This window comes from Octopus bimaculoides, chromosome 7 (genome assembly GCF_046866305.1).
Source record: "Octopus bimaculoides isolate indiv1 chromosome 7, ASM4686630v1, whole genome shotgun sequence".
Classification (NCBI taxonomy): Eukaryota; Metazoa; Mollusca; class Cephalopoda; order Octopoda; family Octopodidae; genus Octopus; species Octopus bimaculoides.
The window spans coordinates 55718038-55734537 of NC_142934.1; the positions used below are offsets into that span (position 1 = coordinate 55718038).

General features: G+C 34.7%; 1 long non-coding RNA gene across 1 annotated transcript in view; it reads left to right on the forward strand.

Moving 5' to 3' along the window:
• The first annotated feature begins 1742 nt into the window (after positions 1 to 1742).
• Positions 1743 to 16500, forward strand: part of LOC128248380 (uncharacterized) — a 103088-nt gene continuing 88330 nt past the window's right edge. Inside the window, exon 1 of the long non-coding RNA XR_016242460.1 lies at positions 1743 to 1980. This is a non-coding gene — a long non-coding RNA (uncharacterized LOC128248380). The remainder of the gene's footprint in view (positions 1981 to 16500) is intronic.

Below are 16500 nucleotides of genomic sequence, written 5' to 3' on the forward strand. Positions count from 1 at the left end.
GCACAAGAGCCAGTCCAGGGGCACTGGCAACGATCTCGCTCGAAAACCCTACAAAGGCCAGTCAGGCGGTATATATATATATATATATATATATATATATATATATATATATATATATATATGTCTGTACGTATTGTCGTCGTCGTTTAACGTCCGCTTTCCATGCTAGCATGGGTTGGACGATTTGACTGAGGACTGGTGAAACCAGATGGCTACACCAGGCTCCAATCTGATTTGACAGTGTCTCTACAGCTGGATGCCCTTCCTAAAGCCAACCACTCAGAGAGTGTAGTGGGTGCTTTTACGTGTCACCCGCACGAAGGCCAGTCAGGCGGTACTAGCAAAGGCCACGCTCATCTCGCTCGAGAAACCTTATGTGTCACCCGCACAAGAGCCAGCCCAGGGGCACCAGCAACGATCCCGCTCGAAAAATCCCAGAACCCCACACAAGAGCCAGTTCAGCGGCACCGGCAACGATCTCTCTCGAAGAAATTTCATGTGTCACCCGCACAAGAGCCAGCCCAGGGGCACCGGCAACGATCTCGCTCGAAAAACCTCATGTGTCACCCACACAAGAGCCGGCCCAGGGGCACCAGCAACGATCTCGCTCGAAAGATTTCATGTGTCGCCCACACACGAGCCAGTCCAGGGGCACTGGCAACGATCCTGCTCAAAACATTTCATGTGTCACCCGCACAAGAGCCAGTCCAGGGTCACTGGCAACGATCTCGCTCGAAAGATTTCATGTGTCGCCCGCACATGAGCCAGTCCGGGGGCACTGGCAAACGATCCTGCTCGAATATATATATATATATATATATATATATATATATAGATATATATATATATATATATATATACATATACACAAATATATATATATATATATATATATATATATATATATTTACTCTTTTACTCTTTTACTTGTTTCAGTCATTTGACTGCGGCCATGCTGGAGCACCGCCTTTAGTCGAGCAAATCGACCCCAGGACTTATTCTTTGGAAGCCTAGTACTTATTCTATCGGCCTCTTTTGCCGGACCGCTAAGTTACGGGGACGTAAACACACCAGCATCGGTTGTCAAGCGATGTTGGGGGACAAACACAGGCACACAAGCACACACATACACACATATACATATATACGACAGGCTTCTTTCAGTTTCCGTCTACCAAATCCACTCACAAGGCTTTGGTCGGCCCGAGGCAATAGTAGAAGACACTTGCCCAAGGTGCCACGCAGTGGGACTGAACCCAGATCCATGTGGTTGGTAAGCAAGCTACTTACCACACAGCCACTCCTGCGCCTATATATATATATATTCTCCTTATTGTTTTCTCCATGTTTCTCTCCTTATTTCTTTCTGTTTTTCTTTCAGTTGAAGAGTGTAGCTCGAAACGCCAAAGACTTTCTCTATTCCCAAGCGTTAAACTAATACATCCATTTATTGTTTACACCACCTGTCTTCGTCTGTTGTTTTTTTCGTAAATTCTTCCATATATATACATATATATATATACATATATATATATACACACACACAAATATATAAAAACACTACGCTCATGACTATATTAGGAGATAAGGCATGAAACATTTCAAAAGTAATGAGAAATGAATATGCACAGTCATTAATACAGTATTAGTTAATGATTAATATTGTATTTTGTTTATATATGCAACACATATCTATACATATATGCAATGCGTATTTATACACTGCACACCTGTCTCTTTTCCTCTTCCAACCCTGCAAACCTAGCATGTCATCTTTCTTTTGCATTCACTCCCTCCATGTTTTTGGTACCTCCATCAGTTACAACAAGGGTTCCAGTTGATCTGATCAATAGAAAATCCTGCTTTGGAAATTAACATACAAGTGGTTGAGCACTCCACAGACACGTGTACCCTTAACTTAGTTCTCAGGAAGATTCAGCATGACACAGAGTGTGACAAGATTATCCCTTTGAAATACAGGTACTCTTTTACTTGTTTCAGTCATTTGGGGAGGTGGAGGTGATGGAGAGGAGGTGGTGGAGAGGTGGATGTCGTGGAGAGGAGGTGGAGGTCGTGGAGAGGAGGTGGAGGTGGCAGAGAGGCAGAAGAGGATATATATTTCTAATTAGGTTTTTAATGCTATTTGCATTGCATTAATTATGCTAACCCTTACATACCTACTCAAATCATCGTTTGCTACTATTTCTCTTCACCAAATCCAAATGAATCCAAAAGTTGGACATTAACTAAACCGAAAATCTTCAAGAATAGCCTCTTCAGAAGTGAATGTGTTATATGTTTCAATATTCCATTTCCAGTAATATGTTTGTCATTGGGACGCATTTAAAATGGCAAAAATGATGTAAATTCCACAGGACAAAGTAAGTTATAACAGCAATGAAGAGCTTTTGTTGGACTTTACAGAGTTAGAATAGCTAAACCAACAAGGGACTTTGGTTGTGACATAAATATATAAATAACTTCACTTGACATTGTTCAAATCGGACCTATACATGTTATATAAGGAATGGTCATTGTCATTCTCATCATCATCATCTTCAGCATTATCAATGTCATTAATGTTGTTGTCATCAGTGTCTTTGTCATCCTCACCATAATTGTCATCATAGACACTGCCATCATCATCAGCCACCCTTATCGTCAACCACCATCCCATTAACATCATCATTGTCATCCTCACCATCACCATCACTATTGTTGTTGTTTTTGTCGTTGTCATTGTCATTACCATCATCATCAACATCATTACTAATATTGTTGTCATCAACATCGTTGATAACATCTTTGTTGCCATCCTTAACATCATCATCATCATCATCACCATTAACATCATCATCATCAGTTTCATCAACATCATCATCACCATCATCATCATTGTTGTCATCATCATCGTCATTGTCAATAGTTGCCTTAACATCAGTGTCATCACCATCAATATCACCATCATCAGCAGCCATCATTGTAGTTGTCAATGGCAACAACATCACTGCCAGCATAATCATCGTCGTTAAGTAGACTGACAAAAGCTAAATAATTTCAATTTAATAATAAAAAAAATTGGTTAATGAGAAAAAAAGCATCAAAAAATGAATAATGAACACATCAGACAGGGAGAGGTTAAATGAAAGAAAAAGTGAAAGTAGATAAAAGAAAAAGCATAATTAAGTGAATGAATCATTTTAAACGTAGTGAGAATTACTATCTCGTTAGATCAGAAACAAGTGTAGGATTTCAGAAGGCTATAATTGTTTCAAGTTTTGGTCCAAGGCCAGCAATTTTGAAAGAAGTGGTTTAGTTGAATACATCAGCCTTAACACTAGAAGGGTACTTCGTTTTATCAACCCTGAAGGAATGAAAGAAAATGTTGTCTTGGATGGTATTTGAACTCACAATGTAAAGAAGTGTGGCTGTATGGTAAGAGGTTTTCTTCTTAACTACATGGTTCAGAGTTCAGTCTTCTACTATAGCCACAGGCCAACCAAAGCCTTGCAAGTGGATTTGGTAGACAAAATCTGAAAGATTGTGAGTGGATTAGGTAGATGGAATCTGCCATATATATATATATATATATATATATATATATATATATATATATATATATATATATATATATATATATATATATATATATATATATATATATACATATGTATATGATGTCTGTGTTTGTCCCCACCACCACCCCTTGACAACTGGTGCTGGTTTGTTTACATCCCCATAGCTAATCGATTTGGCAAAACATACCAAAAGACTAAGTACCAGTACTTTAAAAAGGTAAGTACTATGGTTGATAATTTCAATTAAAGATTCTTCAAGGTGGTGCCCCAGCATGGTCACAGTTTAATGACTGAAACAAATAAAAGATAAAAGATAGATGCAACCAAGCTTTTTGTCTGATGAACTAATGATTCTGTCAGCTTGTTGCCTATTTAAAATTACACATAATATGTAGTATTAGATATTATACATACTAAATTAAATATAATACATGATGAGTGATAATACTTAACAAATAGAGCTTAACTACAATTACCATCACCATCATCAACAACAGCCATTGAATACGTGTTGGTCTATTTGATTGTGAAGAATTCTAGCAATATTTGAAATAAAGAAAATGAGGAGGGATTAGAAATCATATAATACAAAATCATATCAGACAGGATTATCTCTAGTTAATAATATTAAATCACGTAAAGGATTTAATGGATTAAGAAATTAAAAACATTGAAACAGAATATTAGCTTTTTCTTTTCTTTTTTTTTTAATCATGTAGTTTAGAGTTAGCCATTTTGTCTGTCTTTCTGTATGTTTTTCTGAAATATGCTACCTTTATTTATTTCACATAATTTTGAAAATAAAGAAGTTTATAAAATAAGTGTCATTACTAAGCTAGTATTTTACATTCTGGGTTTAAATTCTTCTGAGGTTGACTTTGCCTTTCATCCTTTCAGGGTCGATAAATTAAGTACTGGAGTTGAAGGGATCTACTTTCCCCCTCCCCGTAAATTCTAGGTCTTGTGACTATAGTAGGCATACACACACACATAAACATAGATATATATATATACATATATGATGGGCTTCTTTTAGTTCCCATTGCCAAAACCACTCACAAGGTTTTGGTCAGCCTGGAACTGTCATAGAAGATACTTGCCCATAATGTCATGCAGTAGGACTGAACCCAATGTGGAGAAGTAAATTTATTACTGCATATATACATACATATATTCGTGCATACACACACTCATACATACATACATACATGTTGTCGTTGTTGTTGGTACTCCATCGCTTACGACGTCAAGGGTTCCAGTTGATCCAGTCAACGAAACAGCCTGCTCGTGAAATTAACTTGCAAGTGGCTGAGCACTCCACAGATACGTGTACCCTTAACATAGTTCTCGGGGATATTCAGCATCACACAGTATGACAAGGCTGGCCCTTTGAAATGCAGGTACAACAGAAACAGGAAGAAAGAGTGAGAGAAAGTTGTGGTGAGAGAGTACAGCACGGTTCGCCACCATCCCCTGCCGGAGCCTCGTAGAGCTTTCAGGTGTTTTTGCTCAATAAACACTCACAACGCCCAGTCTGGGAATCAAAACTGCGATCCTATGACCGCCAGTCCACTACCCTAACCACTGGGCCATTGCGCCTCCACTACATACATACATACATACATACATACATACATACATACATACATACATACTAGCATAAACAGAACAAAATGTAACTCCCATTTGAAATTTAATTAAATCTTTAAGGTATATTACCTGAAGTTAAAAAAAAATATTGTATGTAATATATATATATATATAGGTACAGGTATGTGTGTGTGTATTTTTGTGTCTTTGTGTCTGTGTTTGTACCCCACTACTGCCTGACAACCAGTTTTGGTGTGTTTGTCTTCATAACTTAGCAGTTCAGTAAAAAGAATTGATAGAATAAGTACCAGGCTTTAAAACAAATAAGTACTAGGGTCAGTTCATTCAGGCGTTGCCCCAGCAAGGCCACAGCCTGATGACTGAAACAAGTAAAAAGTAAAAGATATGTGTGTGTGTGTGTGTGTGTGTGTACATATAGGCACTGGAGTGACTGTGTGGTAAGTAGCTTGCTTACTAACCATATGGTTCTGAGTTCAGTCCCACTGCGTGGCACCTTGGGCAAGTGTCTTCCGCTATAGCCTTGGGCCAACCAAAGACTTGTGAGTGGATTTGGTAGATGGAAACTGAAAGAAGCCCGTCGTATATGTGTGTGTGTGTGTGTGCTTGTGTGTCTGTGTTTGTCCCCCCCCCCCAACATCGCTTGACAACCAATGCTGGTGTGTTTATGTCCCTATAACTTAGCAGTTTGGCAAAATAGACTGATAGAATAAGTCCTGAGGTCTATTTGTTTGACTAAAGGCAATGCTCCAGCATGGCCACAGTCAAATGACTGAAACAAATAAAAGAATAAATATACATATATATATATATATATATATATATATATATATATATATATATATATATATATACACACAGGGTGCAATGGGTAAATTGTCGCCATTTTATATTTTTAATTTTGCACATGTACATTGTTTTTGATTTTGTCAACTACATGGTATGAACATTTCAGAGTGTTTGAGTGTCAATCTGAGGACATGTACCAAGAGTGATACAAATCAAACATCCAGTCAATATCATTGTGTTGGGACTGATCACTAGTGATGGTGACATTATGCCTCAATTAATCTTCTCACACGACCTCACACTCAACACAGAGACCTACATTGAGTGCCTGGAGGAGGAAATGCTGCCCTGGGTCAAGAGGGTGGCTGCTGGATGACCCTATGTCTGACAACAGGACTCTGCACTATGCCACACAAGCAGGAGAATTCAGTCATGGTTGTTAAACAATTTCTGTGACCACATCGCCCCTACCTAACTCCCTAGGCTGCAACACCCTTGACTATTATGTATAGGGTGCAGTTGAGCAAAAGCCTGAAGGCAAGGATTATGGCAGCATTCACCAACTTAGATAAGGAGAATGTCCAGAGGCAAGAGATTCCAAAGTTGGCTGGAGATCATGGTTGAAGTCAATGATGATTTTATTGAATAAATTTACTCTTTAGTATTTCAAGATATTTTTATGTAATTTGGGTAAATACATCTGTATATCTGTTAAAATAGGATGTCAGTGTTATTTTAATTTTTGCATAATCTAGACAACAATGTATTCACTGTACCCTGTGTGTATATATATATAACCTTTTTTTATTATTAAAGCTGCAAGAGCATCACAAAAACTGCTACTCAGAGTTTCATGTTCCCATTCATTGGGCATTTGTGATTGAAATTCTTGATCACAATTGCCCAACAAATGTGGATATGAAACTCTGATTAACAGACTTTTGTGATGTTCTTGCAGCTTTAATACTAAAAAGACAAAAGCATATTACTCTACCTCCAGCATTTGAGTACTATTTTTTTTCCACCTTGTTTTGCCTTTATATGCTTACTCATGCATATATATATATATATATATATATATATATATATATATATATATATATATATATATATATTATATAATATATTATTATTAATATCAGGAAATCAATATTAGAAAATTCTTCAGAAAGATATATACGAGTGTAAAATAATTGTTGTATTAAAAATATGAATATATATCAATATATGTAAATAAGTATAAGTATAAATATATAATAATAAATATGACAGTTTAAAAGTTTCGAATTAAGTTTTTAAAGCATTTTATGATCGTTTTGCAGAAGTGTTGTCCCTATAATGGAATCCTTTATTGATAAGCATTTATAGACAACACTTCTGCTCTTCAGAGATATAAAATGTGAAATTTGTATAATTTATTGAATGGTAGTTTTTTTAAAAATATGAAGTAATATGGGAAAATAGTGTTTGTTTGAAATATAAATAAAAAATAAAAAATTACTGCTTTTGATTTTGGTAAGTACACTTTAGTATGAGATTTATAAAGATTATATATATATATATATATATATATATATATATATATATATATATATATAACATGGTAATAATAAAGCAACAGTAGTAAAACTAGTAATTGGTCTGAGTTGTGAAATGGCATAAAAGGACAGAGACATGGAAAGAAAATGAAGCCATATATAGAGACGGAATAGAGTTACAATTATGTGCAAATGATGGAATCTTTGTTGATGGAGAAGGAATAGGGGATGAACAAATAGGATATGGTTACCATGTTAAAAATATGATTATGAGTAAGACTGGGAAAAGTCTATAGTTATACATACGTATATACTTATATACATATATATATATATATATATATTCATGCATACACACACTCATACATACATACATACATACACACACACACATACATACATACATAGGTGGTTAAGCAACAAGGCGAGGTCCATAGTTAGCTATATATGTGTACATTCATGTATATACATGCATATATATTCATGTATATGTATGTATATGAATATATATATTCATGTATATATATGTATATATTCAGACATTTCCAAGATGGAACCAGCAGAACTGAGAAAAGTTTTGTAGATGTGCATGCAGATGTGAGGGGGAACTTTCTCTGTCATGGTGAATGGGATGATCACATGCTACACACCTTCCTTCCAAGCTCTGCTGTAAACAGCAGAAGTCAGCTAGAATGTTAAAACTTAGTGCACATGCACAACAGAGTTCAAGGTCAATCTGTGCCATGCAGCCTCACCCTCCATGCTTTAGCTTCGTTACTATAGCAACAGTTCAGATACTTATTAATCAGACCACATATATATACCTATACACATGCAAAAACACACACATGAATTTTCAATTGGCCGGATAACTGAAGAGATGTTGGTGTGGGCTCCCACCCTGGCATCTGAAACTCAGAGTTTTATCATGGCTACTGAATAAGTGTCATATTTTTACAGATAAATTCCTCTATTTGCATAATATCGAGGTTTCTTTCTTTCTTTTGTTGTCCTTCCTGTCAAATATATATATATATATGTGTGTGTGTGTGTGTGTGTGTGTGTGTGTTAATATGCATGGCTCAGTGGTTCAAGTGTTGGGCTCACAATCATGAGATAGTGAGTTCGATTCCCAGACTGGGCTGTGTTCTGTGTTCTGAAGCAAGACACTTTATTTCATATTGCTCTGATTCACTCAGCTATAGAAATGAGTTGCAACGTCACTGGTGCCAAGCTATATCGGCCTTTCTTTTGGATAACATCAGTGGCATGGAGAGAGAAAGCTGGTATTCATGAGCAGCTGCTGGTCTTTCAAAAACCTTGCCTGGACTTGTGCCTCAGAGGATATATATATATATATATATATTTGTATATTTAGATCTCTACCAAATATTTGGTAAAAATATTGTACCTGTTATCGACGTAGCAAAATTTTCATATGAAAGGTTGTTTATCAGACAATTTTGTGTGCATATCAATTTAAATAAGAGCGATCCATCGTAAAAACTTTTTTAATGACCTATGTACATTTTGATGCAATATCCTGACTCACTCTTGTCTGTGATAAAAATTGGAATATTGTATCTCTTCAGGGTCAGGTTAGATTAATTCATACCAGACAGTAAATAACAGACAGCATTAATAGTTGTCCTTAAATTACATGTGTATAAACAGGTTGTAATGACATGAAACATATTGAAACCGCATACAATATCGGTTAAGAAAACCGCTATATAGTAAAGTAAGTAGTGTAATATATATATAATAGTAATATATATATATATAGAGAGAGAGAGACAGACAGATAGATAGATAGGCATTGACTGACAGACAGAGATAGATAGATAGACAGATAAAGAGAGATTTAATTGATAAATTTATAGAGAGGGAGTGACAGAGAGAGAGCACTAATACAGACATATGCACAGCAAAATGCAAAAAAAAAATACACACAAACGCACACAGACATGCACACACACACAACTACTACACACATTTACACATAATACACACATCCACAGAGCTTGAGTTACCATACACAGCCTGAGAATTCACACACACACACACTCCTGATTAGGTGGTGTTATTTATTATCACCTAGTTTAATTAAAGGTAAACAAATCACCAATTTAAAGAGAATAAGAAACAAACTTAAGGGAGAAAAAGATTGAGAAAAAAATCTCCTCTTAAAATTAAACATAAGCAGAATTTCTTCGGAAATTGTATTTCTAAATATAACTACATACAAGTAACCTTTACAATCAATGTGTATTGCTTCTGAGAGCTTGGATATTGGTAGATGATGGTAGGATGGGGCAGGTGGTCTGATGGCAATGTGTATGTATACAAGTGCATTTGCAACCTTGTGAATATATGCATGTGTATCAGTGTATGTGTTTTGTATGCATGTATTTATATATATGTATATATATATATATATAAGTATATATACATATATATATATATATATATATATATATATATATATATATATATATATATATATATATATATATATATATATATATGTATATATACATATATATATGTATATATACATATATGTATATATACATACATATATGTATATATATATATATATATACATACATATATACATATATATATATATATATATATATACATATATATATATATATATATATATATATATATATATATATATATATATATATATATATATATATATATATATATATATATATATATATATATATATATATATATATATATATATTACGGAGATGTACTTGCACAGCAAATGACCTGATCTGAGATCGTGTGCTGGAACATAAACAATTGCAGCATGGAAGGTGTTTATAAGCCATTTAAAATAACACACAAAAACCGTTAGATGCACAGAATTTTGTCAGTGAACAGGTCGCGGTCTCAAAGTGACAAAAATATTTTGACAAATTAAATTTAAATGTTGAAGTGAATCTAACAGTTTTTGTGTGTTATTTTAAATGGCTTATAAACACCTTCTACACTGCAATTGTATGTATATATATATATATATATATATATATATATATATATATATATATATGTATGTATATATAAATATATTATGGAGATGTACTTGCATAGCAAGTGAACTGATCTGAGATCGTGTGCTGAAGCAAAAACAATCGCAGTGTGGAAGGTGTTTATAAGCCATTTAAAAACACACGAAAACCATTAGATTCACTTCAACATTTAAATTTAATTTGTCAAAATATTTTCGTCACTTTGGAACTGCGATCTGTTCACTGACAAAATTCTATGTTGCATATATACACATAAACATACGGAGACAAAAACTGACAAACAAGGAGATACTGACAGATACATGTGAGTGTGTATGTGTATCATCATCATCATCATCATCATCAGTATCATTTTAACATTTAGTTTTCCATGCTTGCATGGATAAGATGGAGTTTATTGGTGCAGTTTTTCTACAACTGGATGCCTTTTCTGTTGCCAGCCCTAACCTGTTTCCAAACGAGATAGTATTTCCCCTCCTCGCGTGAAGGCACGTGGCTTAGTGGTTAAGGCATTCCACTCGTGATCATAAGGTCATGAGTTCAGTTTCCAGCAACATGTTGTATCCTTGAGCAAGACACTTTATTTCACGTTGCTCCAGTCCACTCAGCTGGCAAAAATGAGTAGTACTTGTATTTCAAAGGGCCAACTTTGTCACACGGACTCTCCCTGAGAACTACATTAAGGTTATACATGTCTGTGGAGTGCTCAGCCACTTGCACGTTAATTTCACGAGCAGGCTGTTCCATTGATCAGATCAACTGGAACCCTCGACGTCGTAAGCGACAGAGTGCACCGCTCCTCTCTATATATGTCCTTATATATATCTGTACACACACACACACATATATGTGTAGATAGATAGATAGATAGATAGACAGATAGATAGATAGATAAATAGATAGATCGATAGATAGATAGATAGATAGATAGATAGATAGATAGATAGATAGATAGATAGATAGATATACATATATTTTTATTAATATTTAACAGAAGTAACAGTGATTCAAGGTTCGAGAGCTTCATGTGTTAGCTCTCATCAAGATATACATTTATATATATGCTTTTATATTTGGTGTGGTCATCTTTTGCTAATTACACACATGCACTATTTATTTGTTCATCAATTTAGTTTCATTATTATAATCATTAGTTTTTTTGCCAGAGTTCTTTTGTCACACATTATCACCTCTTCAGTGACTTTCTCTCCCACATGTCTTCTCTTGTTCCATTAATATCAATATATGTATATATATATATATATATATATATATATATATATATATATATATATATATATATATATATATATATATATATATATATATATATATATATATATATATATATATATATATATATATATATATATATATATATATATATATATATATATATATATATATATATATATATATAGTGTTAGGTGTGATCTACAGAAACTGAATACTGAGAAAAAAGTCATCAGAATTTGGGAAAAAAATCCTTTTATTTCTTCATTATTATTAGGGCTTTCGTTCCATTCTAGAACTTGTCAAATAAAATTCTATTTGACAAGTTCTAAAAAGGAACGAAAGCCCTAATAAAAATAAAGAAATAAAAGGATTTTTTTCCCAAATTCTGACGACTTTTTCCATACTTCTATTTTTCCATACTTCTGACGACTTTTTTCTGAATATGTCACCATCAAACAAGCAGTGTCCTTCACTTTCAATTATCTGTCTAAACATATAGAGTTATAAGGAGGTATTATCTTATTTGGAAACATATGAGGCTTAGTGACAGGAAGAGTAGGCAGAGTTTTCAACCATAGATTTGCTGCAATGGAATTCCATCTGACCTATGCAGGCATGGAAAAGTAACTGTAAACTTTGGAAATCGTCTTTATTTAGTACTTAGTAGTTATGTTGTTATTTTCATTGAAATCAGAGGCATTTGAAATTTCACAGGGGGTGTTTGACCCCCTTTAAGCCCCCAAACCACATTGGGAAGTAAATTTTATGTAGCTGATCATCTTTCTCGTAAAAGTTCACATGGGAACACATACTTTGTTTTTATGTATCTTCTATTCCCTTTCGTCCTATAGATGTACAGACACGCAGGCACACAGATGTTGAGCTTTATTATATATATAAATGTATAATAATAATATTAGGGATAAAAATCCAAATTTACAGGTAAAAACTCAATTAAATTCAATTTATTAAAAATTGCAATTAAATTAAGTTTCATAGTATAAAATATATATATATATATATATATATATATATATATATATATATATATATATATGTATATATAGTTTTAGGGAAAACCACCAACAGAAGAGAATATGACCAAAAACTGCGTGTACTCCATCCCATGCAGCTGTGGTAGGTTATACAAAGGCGAAACATGTCACCCCCTCAAAATAAGGGTAGAAGAACATCGCAAAGCTGTGACATGAGGAGATATTGATAAATCGGGTATAGCTGATCGTGTATGGCAAAATGGAGACCACCTCCCCCTGTGGGATGAAGTTAAAATAATAGACAGGGAACAACACTGGAAAATACGAAAACTAAAAGAAGTAGCACATATGCTAGGACACAACAACCTCCTAAGCAGACTGAGTGCAGATATGAATAGCATATTGGAACCGGTATTGAGGAAGGATAGAAAAATAATAGATTTATAAGCCCTAAAATTCACTCCATAATTGCCCACGGGCATATGGCGTAGTGGTTAAGAGCTACTAACCCCAAGATTCTGAGTTCGATTCACGGCGACCTGATTAATAATAGTAATAATAATAATAATAATAATATAATAATAGTAACATCGTTAGGAATGAGAACCCAGGTTCAAACTTTCCCCAAGACACCTGACGAAGGCAAACAAGATGAGGACAAATATCCGTCAAATATAAATAATGAAAATAATAATAATAATCGATGAGTTCATGAACCTTGGTTCTTTTCCCTAAAACTATATATATATAAATATATATAGTCAATTCAAATAAACAATCAATTAAAAAAAGTGAATAATAAAATTAACGGACAAGGGGACATGCCACAAGGAATGTATTGGCTTGACACTCAGTGAAAAGAGAAGGCTTGATGTTTCAAGCACAGCTCTTTGTTGGAAAGGAGAAAGGAAAAAGTCCAAGGAAGGAAAAGAAAACCTTGCCAGCACTTGTGTGGTTACATTGCTGAAGTGTGTGTGTGTATATATATATAACAATGAGAATGAGTGTTCAATGCCACATTGGTGGATAAAATTTCTTTATTTGTGTATTAAGGCTACTATTGGTTTCCTGTTAAGAAAAATATCTTAATATCTTAACAATTTTTCAAGCTGGTCACATGGGGGGATGGTGTACACCTCTATTTTATATATATATATATATATATATATATATATATATACACACACATGTGTGTGTGTATACAGTTGGGTTCAGCATATTATCCTCCATTTTCTAATTGTTACACAAATTTTGGGTAAAACCTCCACTTTTACCCGCTCCCATTCATTGCACCTAGTATAGCACTAGCGTAGCAATAATTGGGTACCCTCCCAGCAGTTTACTGGATAGATACTATCCCTTAGTGGGTTGTACCCCCAACCCCTAACTCTCTCACGTTATGTATATATATATATATATATATATATATATATATACACATACACACACACACACACACACACACACACGCACGCACACACACACATACACACACACACACACGCACGCACACACACACACACACACACACACACACACACATAGAGAGAGCTGAGAATGTGTTTCTCTGTTTTTTTCAGTCCTTGTTTTCATATACATTTGCTGCTTTCTTCCAAGGAATCTAATGCTCTTAGCTTATTTTTTCTTTGGGGCTGGCCAGATGGGAGCAATCTCAAGTATAACCAGCTGAAGTTGCAAACATAACCTGGAACTCGACTGAAGATAGAAAACTCCGAATGATCTGTCCTTGTTTTCCCTGTATCATCTGTCTGGATATTTTGTTGTCCCCTTTTTGTTTCACCTAACTGTCTGGATGTTTTGCGTTTTTGTCCCATTTATGTATTTTTTTATATATGAAATATAGCGGTGTACATACACTTTGGTCTCTTATATGTACATATATATATGTGTACATGTTTATGTATATATGTGCATATATATATTATATGTATAAAATCAAATTCACTGATGTGGCCTATGACAGCACTGCCTCACTGGCACCCATGCCACTGGAACATTAAAAGCACCATCTGAGCATGATCTGCAAAGACACACATGCACACACACACACATGTGCATGCACACACACATGCATACACACACATGGACACACACACGTGCATGCATGAGTATATATGTGCAAAACAAGCATTGAAGATTGGTAAGAATTGGGAATTGGTAAGCGTTGGGGATTGGTATGTATTGGGGATTGGTAAATGGCAGTCCTGCTCATGGGGTTGGTTGGTAGTGGTGACCTTGGTGCAGGCAATGTAGAGTAGCAGCTGGTGCTACGGTGGTATATCCAGGTTGTTGGCAGTCAGCTGCCTGAAACTTGCTGGAAGGGCATATCTCTAGTGACAGCAATATGATAAATTGTTTTTCTTGTTGATGGATACTGCAGATTGCTGGAAGCGATGCAGTTTTTCACAGAGGCAGAACTGGAAGTTGGGGGTGCCAGGTGATTATAGTGGCACTCTTTCGACAATAGTCTACTTGATGCTGGGTATTTCATTTCAGAGATCATGGAGTCTCCAGAGAAAATGAGACAGGGTAGAAGAGTTCTCTCTATCCCTGAATCTGAATGAGTGATTATACTGAGAGTATCTTCCCTTGAAGTCAATAGCTGTCATATCTGTATAGTTCCGAGTAATGCTATTGGATGATATAAGGGTGGCTCTCTATACTATGGTCCTTGAGAGACAAGATCCTTCTAGAGAGCACATGGTGGGGTTTTAGAAGCTGCAGGTTGGAGTTGGAGTGGCATGGGTGCATTTTTACATCTGTTGATGCATGCAATGCTAGATGCAATGTTATCTAACCAGGAGTAGCTCACCTATAAAAACGTCGAACAATGGGTCACCTTCTTTTTTCACCCGGGAGGAATTGCTGTAGGCTAGAATTGACTTTCTGGCATTCACAATAATTCTGATGTCAAAGTCACTAATGCTGGTGTATTGCTCAGCAAAAGTTAGGGTCCTCAGAAGGAGGGACTTAGATATGGAAGAGTAGAAGTCAATAATGTTATATATATATATATATATATATATATATATATGTATATATATATATATATATATATATATATATATATATATATATATATATATATATATATATATATATATATATATATATATATATATGCAAACACACACACACAGAGGAAAAAAAGAGGGAAAATTGTTCATTTTTGTATACTTCCACTTTATTTATAGTTAAAAAGTTCCCTCCTACTTTTTTGAATTGCACAGTCTTTGATCAGATCCTCAAAATTAATCTTAGGTAACACATCTGCATCTGTACTTAGTAGAGATAAAGGCATCCTGAATTAGCAAGTTTATTAGCAAGTTTAAAGTGATTTCTTTTGTGCCATAAACCATTGACCATTCTTGTAGTACCCCCTCCTTCCCTTGATGCCCTAAACACATGCTTATTTTGCTTAATGGTTAATCCAGCACTATGTGTATATCCTCTTGCAGAAAACTCTAGAGGATGTTCACTCAATACAGTCTTACAATCAACTAATGTGGTGAAGATAACGTAACAAACATTCAACTAGTGCACCATCTCTGTTCAGCAGTTACAAGTAGTTGAAATAACACAGTGACCCTTGGAAATGAAAGGTTTGGTGCCCTTTTGTGCATGTAAATTTGTTTCTGTATTTACACTATACTATGGAACCTGAGCTACTTTTTCATGCACCACC